We start from the raw sequence: 12,639 nt of genomic DNA, 5'->3' as shown, positions 1-12,639 counted from the left end.
GACTGAGATCATGAGATTTTTGGGCACTAGGGGAATTAAGAGATATGGGGATTAGGCAGGAATGTGGAGTTGAGGTCAAAGATCAGCCATGGTCTTATTGAATGGCAGAGCATACTCGAGGGGCAGTACAGAATCATACGATCATAGAATGGATACAGCCCAGGAGACCTATTAGCTGTCGAGCCTATGCCAGCCCTCTGCAAGAGCAGTTTAGCTAGACCTACTCCACCACCCTTTCCCCATATCCCTGCAAATTCTTCCCCTTCAGCTGCTTCTCCAATTCCCTTTTAAAGCTACAATTGAATCTACCTCCACCACCCTCAGGCAGTGATTTCCAGATTATAAACACTTGCTGCATAAAATGTTTGTTCCTCCCGTCACCTTTGGTTCTTTTGCCAATTACTTTAAATCGGTGTCCTCCAGATCTCGATCCTTCAGCCAATGGGAACAGTCTCTCTCTACTCTGTCCAGACCCCTCATGACCTCATGATTTTGAACACCTCTATCTAAACTTCTTTCAGCCTTCTCTTCTCTAAAGAGAACGATCCTAGCTTCTCTAATCAATCCACGTAGCAACTATGACCTATGCCTGCTTCTATTTCCTACATTTTTTTAGTTTTAAAAGTGACCTACTTCAGTAACAGCCAATAGTAGCATAGTGGTAGTGTTCTTGGATTAGTAATCCAGAGGCCCAGATTAATGAGCTGGAGACATGAGCTCAGATCCCACCATGGCAACTAGAGGAATTTAAATGTAATTAATTTATAAATTTGCAATAAAAAGTTGGTTTCATTAATAATGATAATGTAACTACTGGATTGTTATAAAACAAAACCCTCTGGTTCACTAATGTCCTTCAGGGGAGGAAATCTGCCATCCTTACCCGGTCTGGCCTACATGTAACTCCAGACCCACAGCAATGTGGTTGACTCTTAACTGCCCACTGAAATGGCTGAGCAAGCCTTTCAGTTGTAGGCAGCTCGCCACCTGCTCAAGAGCAATTAGGAATGGGTAATAAATGCTGGCCTTGCCAGTGATGCTCATATCCCAAGAATGAATAAATAAAAAATGTGAATGAGGGCATCAATTATTCTTTTAATTAACTACTTCCAGGTCATGTGAGGGACATGCCAAACTTAAAATTTTACAATCTTTCCATTCTACCGCACAATGTATTTGAACTCCAACTCATGATTGGTAATGGCATTTAAGTGTCCACATCCATCGTGCTTGTCAAAGGTTGGTGTTGTACCTACTTGAACCGTGGTAAATGCATTTCAGGTCTTACCTAATTACCAGCTATAGTTACCCCAGCAGTCTGGGTTGGCATGCTAGCTTGTAACATTGCTCATACCAAATCCCTTTCATCCATCACTCTGTGCTCATTAACTTACATTGGCTCCCAGTCTAACAACACCTTGATTTGCAGATTCTCATCCTTGTTTCAGATTCCTCCGTGACCTTGCCTTTCCTATCTGTGTAATCTCCTCCAGCCCCATAACCCTCTGAGATACCTGCCCTCTTCTAATACTGGTTTCTTGTGTATCCTCAATTTTCATCACTCCATGATTGGTTGTCATGCCTTCAGCTCTGGAATTCCCTTCTTCAGCTGTTGCAGTTCTCTATACATCTTTCCTCCAGTAAGGCATTCCTTAGAATCTCTTTGACCGAGCTTTTGGATGTCAAATGTTGTTTGGGAACCTTCCTGCAAAGCACCTTTGGGCATTTTGCTACCTTAAAGCCACTATACAAATAGAAGTTATTGTGTGGCGTTATGTGGATTCCTTTTGATAAAATGACTGTAAAGGGTAGAAAAGAGGAACTATTTCCTTTTGGTGAGGGAATCAAGAACAAGGGGGAGTAATTTTAAATTACAGCCAGACTATTCATGAGTAAATTACAAAGCATTTCATCCCATCGAGGCGTCTGCAACCTGTGTCTCTGGAGCTGCATGCAGCTCTTTAACATCTCATTATAGCAGCTCCCAACCTTTTCCAATTGGATCGCATTGACATGAAAAAAATGTCAAGAAAAATAAAATATTTTTATTGTGGGCAATTTTTTTTAAAAGGAGGCTTTGCAGGGAAATAGGTTGTCGACCCCTGTCCTCGAGGGTAGTGGAAATCTGGAACTCTCTCCCCCAAAAGACTGTGAAAATTAATATTTTCAAGGCTTGTGTTGGCTGAAGGTGTCAGTGAGAATGGAGTAAAATCAGGTAAATGGGATTGAGATAGAGACCAGCAATGATCTAATAGAATAGTGGAACATGTTCAATGGGTGTTTAATTCAATGGGCTGAATGGCCTACTCCTGTATCTGTTCACTGCAGTAACAAAATGAGCTGATGCCGCAAAATTTGTCTCCACCTGTTAACTTAGTATACAATTGAATCAAAGGCACTGAATCTAAAACTGCATTCACCTTTCGCACTCGCTCTGTGAATGACATCCTTAGTTAATAGTTAATGGGACGGGATCACAAGGTGCTCAAATATCATTCAGAGTATTTGACTTTCTACTGACCTGTCAGACAATTTATACGTTCGGTACAAAGTGTGATGTTAACAAAATGTACGATCTCTGTATTTGTCCCAAACAAAAGTACTTTTTTTTAAAATAAATCCTTTTAGGAGTCCATCATTTAAAAAAAAAACAATTTACTGACACAAACAAGTCGGTGCAATGCATAGTTGGACGTTGAAGGTCCAACAAAAGATTAGAAAAGTTTGTCGACTTCTGATCTTAATAGATAGTGCGCTTGCTGCAGATGGGACGTCGGTGACACGTGGAGCAGAGGCTCAGGGTTCCATTTACTATTACAGTGCTCAGTATCCCTGAGTAAGCTCCTTCATTAACAGAACATGTACTCCAGTTTTCACCCGAGTCAATGTGAAATGGAACTGAATGTATTACAGGCACTGGCATTGTTATTACTGCCCGTAGATTCCTTCAAAAGTCTGGTGTCTATTATGCATCCTTTTAATTAGGTGGCGTTGTACATGTTTATTTGTAAAGCAGCTTTGCAAACCTCATGAGCGTGAGCAACATCTGAATGTGACTCATTCGATACGAGGGCGTGGCTGAATGTGGTTTTTACCTCTGTCGATTCAGCAGTATCGTTTGTTTTATTAACGATTATTGTTAATTATAGTGTTTTAATAATTGCCTTTAATATGAAGTCAGAGAGAGGATTGAGGCCAAAATGAGGATGAAACTGTAAGGCAAGTGAAGACATTCGTTGAGTAATGGTGATGAAGCTAAACCTTGGGTTAAAAATTTGCACCTTCAAAGGACGAGTAAATTGAGAGATATTCATCATAGAAACATAGAAAAATTAAGGCACAAAAGAAGGCCATTCCCTCCATCGTATCAGTGCCAGCCTAAAAAGAGTTGTCCAGCCTAATTCCACTTTCCAGCTCTTGGTCCATAGCCCTGAAAGTTACAATACTTCAACTGCTTTTCACTGCTTTTTAATGCAATGTGGGTTTCTGTCTCTACTCCCTTTTCAGGAAGACCCCCAACAACCCTCTGGGTGAAAGAAATGTTTTCCAATCCTCTCTAATTATTCTACCAATTTCATTAAATCTATTCCCCCTGGTGTTGCCCTCATGAGAAGGCAAGTAAGTCCTTTCTATCCACTCTATCTAGGAACTTCATAATTTTATAAATCTCACTGAAGTCCCTCCTCAGCCTCCTCTGTTCCAAGAAAACAATTCCAACCTATCCAATCATTCTTCATTGCTAAAATTTGCCATTTCTCACAACATCCTCTGTAAATGTTCTCTGTACCCTCTCTAATGCAATCACATTCTTCCTTCAATGCAATGACCAGAACTGTATGCAGTACTCTAGCTATAACCTATCTAGTGTTTTATACAATTCTAGCATAACCTCCCTGTTCTTATATTCTGTGTCATTTGCCTTCTTAACCACTTTACCTGTCCTAATACCTTCAGGGATCTGTGGACATGCACACCAAGGTCTCTCTGTTCCTCTACACTTCTCAATATCCTGCCTTTTATTGTGTATTCCCTTGCCTTGTTAGCCCTCCCCAAATACATTACCTCACTTTCCATTTGCTACTTTTCTGCCCACCTGACCAGTTCATCGATATCTTCCTGCAGCCTGAAGCTTTCTTCCTCACTATCAACCACACACCCATTTTATATCATCTACAAACATCTGAATCATGCTCCCTGCATTTAAGTCTAACCACTTACCTTGAATGTGCACACATACCTGGTGGTGTTGGTGAGATAGATCTTTGATATTTCTTATCATGTTATCTTCTCTTTTGATTTTAGATATGTCTTAGTCAAGCAATCTTAAAAATACTGTTGCAATCTCGCTACATTTATTCATTTCTCCTTCACAGAATTTTGACTGATCTCACATTCCTGCATAATGTCTGTTCCGAATGGTGGTGCCACTTTTTAATTCGGTGGGAAGTTCCATTAATTAAGTGGCAGGCACTTAGATGCCAGGCTTGGCTCAGTGGTTAGAACGCTAGATTCTGATGGTAGAGGGTTGTGTGTTTAAGTCCCACTCCAGGAGTGTCGAACTCAAAACCAGGCTGGTACACCTGGATGTTGTGGGCAAACATTGGTCTTGGGCACAAACCAGCCAATGCTGCATTTAATATTTGAAATATCGTTTAAAACTAAGCAACTGAACAACATGTGTAATAAAGTAACTTACTGGAGTAACAATGTTATTGTGTGGCATCATTAGAAATACATTAGTGATGAAGAGTCAAACCACAAGGGGCTGGATTTTACGTTGGGCGGACGGGAGCTGGCCACCGACGTAAGAGTCCGAGCCTGGAGATCCGTCCCGCATTTTACAGCCCCCAGGCTTTAATTGTTCCGAGGCGGGACTTCCACCCACTTGATGGAGGAAGTCCCACCTCACTGAGCTGTCAGCCAATCATCAGGCCAGCAGCTCTTAGTCCCAGCAGCGCCATCGGGAGCAGTAGCCGCTGTTGGGACTGCAGCCCAGCCGAGGTCACAGAGCCAGGAGTGCAGGTAAGTTTGGCTTGGCTTGCCGGGGAGTAATCAGTCGGGCCACAGTGAGGCAAGGGTGTTCGTTTGGGTAAAAGGGGGGCATCGTGGGTCCTGGGGGCGGTTGGGGAAGCGGGGGTGGCCCTCAATCGGTCAACTTGTCGGGGCACAACCCGGGGCGCTGAGAGGCCGCCAGCTTTTACCGGGCTGCCTTTCCCGGTTCCAGGACGCCTGCTTGCCACACGTAAAATCCACTTGGAAGCGGGCAAGGGCCTTTAAGTGGCCGTTAATTGGCAACTTAAGGGCCTTAATCGGCCTGGGGTGGATGTCCTTTTTTTGCCCCCCCCCCTCCACCCCACCCGCCCTACGTATAGTGGGGCGGAGGCCGGAGCAGGTCGGGAAAGCCTCCGAGAGCCTCCCGCTCCATTTTATGCCACCACCCCCCTCCCCCCACCCCTCACCCCACCACCATCCGGCTCATTGGGGTGGTGTAAAATTCCAGCCAAGGTGTCTTTTTGGAGCAGTGTTTATAATTTTGCCAGAATTATCGAACAAGGAAATTATTCAGATAGTTTCCGATCTATACTTAGAGGCTATTGGATTTTTATTTTAAACTGTATGGATATGGAATAATAACAGAAAGAAAGAAATAATATACTTATTTGTCGTTATAAATTATAGAGTTGATTGTAGCCATGTCTGTGTGACTTTTTGGAAGAATATTTCATGTTTTAAAATTCTTGTACACATACACACCAGTGGACACCCAATAATTATACCCGTGACTCCGTGATACTGGATGTAACGTCTTGACTTTTAGCTATTGATAACAATGCTACATTTACATGATCAATTCCTTCAGGATGTATAAGACTTGTGATGTAAGTCAATACGACACCAAGTCCACAAACAGCAAACATGTTGACGGGCCAGTCAGTCATTTTGTTTCTTGGCTCCAGAATGGAGTCTATTCAGTTTTTTTTTGGCTGAAGTTGGTTGGGGGAAGAATGTTGGCCAGGACATTCTCCATTCTTCCCAGAGAAGAATATCTTTAAGGATATCTAACAGGTAAGGCACAATGGGTACCGCAAGGATTCCTCAGTGCCATACTGTAGTATTAGTCTCCCTGTAGGAGAAGGGGAGAATTAAACCCACAACCTATTAGTATAAGAGTGTTCCTAACACTGGGGCTTGAAGGCAGAAATCTAACCCTCTAGTCTGGGTGCTACTTGGTGCCAGAATACCATGAGTGTTAATCTCACTCAGGGGAATTAATACTGTAAATTTAACATTGTTCCTGATGCACAGTGAAGTGAGTATTTGTATCCTGTAGTATACAGAGTCACTGGTGGATTATTGTGTGCCTGACTCTGTATTGTCCAGTATTTTCGTTGCTTTGTGTTAAGGGTAAAACATTCAATATTCTTCAGCTACATTACTCAGATAAAGCACTATTCAGACCTAGGGCTGTAATTGGACATTGGTGGGGAAGCATTTGCTGACAGTGACACAATATGCCTGATAGTCAGTTCCACTGTAATCAACCAAACTGGATATTGGGCAGTCCAGTGTAGATTTCTCATCTAAAGACATTAGCTTGGAATTGCTTGTGAGTCACACTAGAGAAAGGGATCAAAGGAGATTGTTGCCAGGACAAATGTGAGGTAATGCATTTTGAAAGGTCTAATGCAGGTGGGAGGTATACAGTAAATGGCAGAACCCTTAGGAGTATTGACAGGCAGAGAGATCTGGGCGTACAGGTCCACAGGTCACTGAAAGTGGCAACGCAGGTGGATAAGGTAGTCAAGAAGGCATACGGCATGCTTGCCTTCATCGGTCGGGGCATAGAGTATAAAAATTGGCAAGTCATGTTGCAGCTGTACAGAACCTTAGTTAGGCCACACTTAGAATATTGCGTGCAATTCTGGTCGCCACACTACCAGAAGGACGTGGAGGCTTTGGAGAAGGTACAGAGGAGGTTTACCAGGATGTTGCCTGGTCTGGAGGGCATTAGCTATGAAGAGAAGTTGGAAAAACTCGGATTGTTTTCACTGGAACAACGGAGGTGGAGGGGCGACATGATAGAGGTTTACAAAGTTATGAGCGGCATGGACAGAGTGGATAGTCAGAAGCTTTTTCCCAGGGTGGAAGAGTCAGTTACTAGGGGACATAGGTTTAAGGTGCAAGGGGCAAAGTTTAGAGGGGATGTGCGAGGCAGGTTTTTTACACAGAGGGTGGTGAGTGCCTGGAACTTGCTGCCAGGGGAGGTGGTGGAAGCAGATACGATAGCGATGTTTAAGAGACATCTTGACAAATATATGAATAGGAAGGGAATAGAGGGATACGGTCCCCGGAAGTGCAGAAGGTGTTAGTTTAGGCAGGCATCAAGATCGGCGCAGGCTTGGAGGGCCGAATGGCCTGTTCCTGTGCTGTACTGTTCTTTGTTGTTCTTTGTTCTTTGACTGGAGAATTTTAGCTGTGAAACACTCATCACATTTAAAAAAATACTTGGATATGCACTTGAGGTGCAGGAACCTACAGGCTAAGGGCCAAGAGCTGGAAAGTGAGATTAGGCAGGATAACTATTTTTCAGCCAGAACAGACAAGAAGGGCTGAATGGCCTTCAGTGCTGTAAATTTCTCTGTGATTCTGTGTCAGAAAAGTTAAAGTTCGTGGAACATAAGGGACAATCCCAGCCTGGATATGAAATTAGTTGAGTGACAGGAAACAGAAAGTAGTGGTGGATGGTTGTTTTTCAGGCTGGAGAAAGGCATATTGTGGGGTTCCCCAGGGGTCAATGTTAGGACCACTGCTTTTCTTGATGTTATTAATGACGTAGATGTGAGTGTACAAGGTACAATTTCCAAATTTGCAGATGACACAAAACTTGGAAGAGGACATAGGCTGGTGGATTGGGTGGACAAGTGACAGATAAAACTTAATGTGGGGAAGTGTTAAGTGATTCATTTTGATAGGAAGAATGAGAAGAGGCAATATAAATTATAGGGTACAGTTCTAAAGTGGGTGCAGGAGCAGAGGGACTTGGGTGTATATGTGCACACATCATTGAAGGTGGCAGGAACGGTCGAGAAAGTGGTTAATAAAGCATACCAGATCCTGGGCTTTATAAATAGGGGCATAGAGTACAAAAGCAAGGAAGTTATAAGCCTGTAAAAACACTGGTTTGGCCTCAACTGGAGTATTGTGTCTAATTCTGGGCACCGCGCTTCAGGAAGGATGTGAAGGTTTAGAGATGGTGCAAAAAAGAGTCACGAGAATTTTTTTTATTTGTTCCTGGGATGCGGGCATCGCTGGCTAGGCCAGCATTTATTGCCCATCCATAATTGCCCTTAAGAAGATGGTGCTGAGCCGCCTTCTTGACCCGCTGCAGTCCTTGGGGTGTAGGTACACCAACATTGTTGTTCGGAAGTGAGTTCCAGGATTTTGACTCAACGACAGTGAAGGAACGGCGATATAATTCCAAGTCAGGGTGGTGTGTGATTTGGAGGGGAACTTGCAGGTGGTGGTGTTCCTGTGTATCTGCTGCCCTTGTCTTTCTAGGTGGTAGAGGATACGGGTTTGGAAGGTGCTGTCGAAGGAATCTTGGTGAGTTGCTGATTCCAGGGATGAAAAACTTCAGTTACGTGGATAGGTTGGAGAAGCTGGGGATGTTTTCCATGGAGAAGGGAAGGTTAAGAGGAGATTTGATAGAGGTGTTCAAAATCATGAGGGGTCTGGACAGGCTAGATAGAGAGAAACTGTTCCCATTGGCCTCACGATCCAGAACCAGAGGACACTGATTTAACATGATCGGCAAAAAAGCAATGGCAACATGAGAAAAACGTTTTTATACGCAGTGAGTGGTTAGAATCTGGAATGTACTGCCTGATGAAGCCAGTTTCAATCGAGGCTTTCAAAAGAGAACTGGATAATTATCTGAAGATAAAAATGTTTTAGACATACAGGGAAAACGCATTGGAGTGGGACCAGGTGAGTTTATGTTGCAGAGAGCCTGCATAGACATGATGGGCTGAATGGCCTCCTTCTGCTGTAACCATTCAATGATTCTATGAGTCTTACTTGTGTAAGTATATAAAGTAAAATAGATTATGGAAATTAAATGTGTGTCGAATTGTTCCCTACTCAGTGAAAGTGGGGTATCTGGGTATCTGTGCTGACAGTGACCCATATAAGGTGATATTAATACTTCAATCTACGCTATAATTCCACAGAAATATAAAGAAATGCATAATTAAAGACAATATTCTGATTAATAGCAATACTTTGCAATGGAATGTTTTGGAACAAAAAATGATTTATTTTAAACCCTTAGCTGATCTCAGATATTCTGTTTCACGTGTATCAATGCCATAGATTGGGGTAAAATAACCCAGATGTTTTGCAGCAGCACTTAAAACATTGCAATCAATCATCTTTGAGTATTATGGTCACATTCCTCTCGATAGGTGTCCTTGCCAGTTGCTTAGCCTCTGCATTATTGTGAGGTACATAAGACATACAAATGGGCAGAAACTGGACATGGTCAGGGCCTTGAACCAGTATAATAGCGGGTGCCTGTTATACACTCCACTCGATATTCAGTTCAGTTGATGTGTCCAAAACTGGCAGCGAATTCGATTCCACCTGTTTTGTGACACTGCCTATGAAGAAACACAATAAAGACTTGCATTTAAATAGTGCCTTTAACAACCTCAGATGTCCCGAAGTGCTTTGCAGCCAATAAATTTCTCCTGAAGTCGCTGTTGTAATGTAGGAATTGTGGAAGCCAATTTGTGCACAGTAAGCTCCCACAAACAGCAATCTGATAGTGACCAGATATTCAGTTTCCAGTTAAACTGATTGAGGGACAAATATTGGCCAGAACACTGGAGATAACTCCCCCACCCTTCTTCGAAATAGTGGCTGTGGGATCCTTTACGTTCACTTGAGAGAGCAGTTGGGGCCTTGGCTTACGTCTCATCTGAAAGACGCCACCTCCAACAGTACAGCACTCCCTCAGTGCTGCAGTGAAGTTTCAGCCTGGATTTTAGTGCTCAGGTCCTGGAGTAGAACTTATGCCCACAGTCACCCCCAGGTCTAGCAAGGGTGGGGGGGGGGGGTGGAGGGGAAGGGGTTGCGGTGTGAGGGGGTGGGGGGGGGTGCGGTGGGAGACACAGTGGTGATAGAGAATAGGTTTTGAGATGTTGCTATGGTGTACAATGGCTGATGGGGGAGTGGGGAAGCCCATATTGAATCTCACCCAATCTTTATTTCCATTGAAGTCAATTAACATGTAAAGCGGGAGAAGATGTTAAACGAGCTTCTGATTCGCTACCAGTTGTTTTACACCATTGCGGAAGATCTGAGTCTACAATCTGAACTCTTGCAGTGTGTTACCAAATTCAGCAGCACCCAACAAGCTGAACAACAATTGAAAGTTACAGTGAAGCGGAGATTATAATGTGCCACGATGCAGAACAGTCGCTACTTCCAAAACTCAAGGTCACATGGATAAATAACAGCCTGTAGTTGGCATTGACCTATTGGAGTTCATGGTTCAACACAGCAGGAAAATATACAATCAGCAAATAGAAAATCCTGGCGTCCGTTGACTGATAAATTAAAGTTCAATTTGCACAGTGTGTTTATTAAATAGCTTTGATGCAAAATAATTCTACAAACTCACTGCAAAGATACTCCCACGGGATATTTCAGCAAACTAGACCATTGATGAATCATTAGTTGTTAATTTATTGAGGGCAATACTTGCAATGTCAGATTGAAAGATTTAGGTGGATGAGAAAATAAATGTCATTAGACCCAGGAAGGTCCCTCCATCAATGCATGGACACTCTAACAGTCTCGTTAACTGCACCGCACCCCCCCCCCCCCCCACTGTCCCCCCACAAAGGAGTGCTAACTTTCCCTCCCCGACTAAAAATCGAGGAGTGCTATTTGTTCTCAACATGTCCAGACCAGTACACTTTTTCTTAATAGCTATCAATTGGCCTGAATCATGAACCTTCACTGGTAGTTTGTTCTTTATCCCCAGGCTAAAAGGTTCTGTTTTTTAGTTAACCTTGCTGCCAGTTTGTACAATGCAATAGTTGTGTTCTCTAACTTTGTGCTCTTTTCCCAGTAAAATAGGAGAATGTTGGAGGGGTTTTTTCCACCAAGGACCCCAATCTACATGTCAACAACCCACTCACTGACCTGCAGATAGGTCTCTAACATGTTCTGCTCCATCCGCAGCTGACTCACAGTGGAATTAAACAAAGATTTGCACATACATCCTGATGCTGGCGCACCCTCTAAGACAACATATAGTTTCCTGCTTGGTTATTCGCTCACTCCCCAAGATACTCACCATCAATTGGATTGTCTCCAGCCTTTAAGTGGACAAGGTGGAAGCTAGGCCATGTTGGCCAGCTCACCTGCTCTCCTTACAACCACAAACTGGAGGTGGAGGAGGAGGGCAGGAAATCTCACAAGTAAATCTCCAATTCCTCTTGGCAACCAGACAGAAAGTGCTTGCCCTGTTAGGATTGCCAACCCTCCAGGGTTACCCTGGAGTATCTTTGAGCACTTTGGTATAAATATTGGAGATTGAGAGAAAAGAAAAAGACTGCTTCATTGAGAGTCAAGAATCATCCAATGGGGTCAAGAAAATGATTTTGCTTTCCAAATGGCATAGAAATCCAATGGACCATGAGGATGGACATGCCTTAGAATCATAAAATCATAGAATAATAGAATACAGGAGACCATTCAGCCCTACATGCCTGTGCTGGCTCTTTGGTAGAGCTATCCAATTAAATCCACTCCTACCTGCTTTTTCCCCATAGTCCTGTTATTTTCCCCTTTCAAGTATTTATTCAATTCCCTTTTAAATATTACTGTCGAATCTATTTCCACCATCATTTCACGCAGTTCATTCCATGTTAACCCACAGTGTAAAAAGTGTTTCCTCATGTTACCTTTGGTTCTTTTGTCAGTTAAACTTATGTCCTCTGTCACTGGAAATTGCTTCTCCTTAGTGAATATATCAATACGAACATACTAACACACGAATTAGGAGCAGGAGTAGGCCACTCGGCCCCTTGAGCCTGCTCCGCCATTCAATAAGATCATGGCTGATCTGACTGTAAACTCAACTCCACATTCCCACCTACCCCGATAACCTTTCTAGCCCTTGCTTATCAAGAAACTATCTACCTCTGCCTTAAAAATATTTAAAGACTCTGCTTCCATCGCCTTTTGAGGAAGAGAGTTCCAAAGACTCACAACCCTCTGAGAGAAAAAGTTTCTTCTCATCTCTGTCTTAAATGGGTGATTCCTTAATTCTAGATTCTCCCACAAGAGGAAATATCCTTTCCACATCCACCCTGTCAAGACCCCTCAGGATCTTATATGTTTCAATCAAGGTGCCTCTTACTCTTTCAAACTCCAGCGGATACAAGCCTAGACTGTCCAACATTTTCTCATAAGACAACCCATTCATTCCAGATATTAGTCTAGTAAACCTTCTCCGAACTGCTTCCAATGCATTTACATCCTTCCTTAAATAAGGAGACTAATACTGTACACAGTACTCCAGATGTGGTCTCCCAATGCTCTGTATAACTGAAGCATAACCTCTCA

Source organism: Heterodontus francisci, chromosome 29, assembly GCF_036365525.1.
Source record: "Heterodontus francisci isolate sHetFra1 chromosome 29, sHetFra1.hap1, whole genome shotgun sequence".
Lineage (NCBI taxonomy): Eukaryota > Metazoa > Chordata > Chondrichthyes > Heterodontiformes > Heterodontidae > Heterodontus > Heterodontus francisci.
Note: the sequence above shows the minus strand (reverse complement) of the source record.